Source organism: Thunnus albacares, chromosome 14 (assembly GCF_914725855.1).
Source record: "Thunnus albacares chromosome 14, fThuAlb1.1, whole genome shotgun sequence".
Classification (NCBI taxonomy): domain Eukaryota; kingdom Metazoa; phylum Chordata; class Actinopteri; order Scombriformes; family Scombridae; genus Thunnus; species Thunnus albacares.
In genome coordinates this window covers 18,952,153-18,952,785 of record NC_058119.1, presented here as the reverse complement: position 1 = coordinate 18,952,785, position 633 = coordinate 18,952,153, and positions in this window count along the sequence as shown.

The following is a 633-nucleotide window of genomic DNA, read 5'->3' as shown; positions in this document are numbered from 1 at the left end:
GCATGTAATAAAATAAAAACATATAAGAATATGTTTTCTCATGGTGTCATGGGCCTTTTTTTCAAGAAAAAAAATATCACTTTTGAACTCTTATTTAATGGCTTTGCTGTTCTCTCTTGAGATTATTTTATCAGTCAAAATTTAAAAAAAAAAAAAAAAACAGAGCCAATGATCAACAAAAAGAACAAATATGATGATTTTGTAGGAGTGTGTTCTCCTGACCCTGTATGAGATGCACCATCCGAACATCATCAAACATATTTGGCAATTTTGTGACATCTGAATGTTCAAATCATCACCTGATCAGTGTCTGGATGGAGTGAGTCATCTATAAGCTATAAAAAGCACTAAGCTGTCTGTCTTTTTTATTCACTCTCTTCCTTTCTTTGCATTTCAATTAGCATGTACACTATGTGCAAATGATTGTCAAATACAAGTATTTCAAAACTCAGAATCCTTTTTTGCACTGAAAGCCAGAACCTGATGGGGTCCCAGGCAGAAAATCCCACAAGCCCTTCTGACTGACTTTCACTGCCATTACATTCCCCAGAACTACTAGTAAATAATCAGATATTAATCAAAAAGTGTTTATAGAATGTAATAAATGCCTTAGTTACAATAGAAACACTGTTA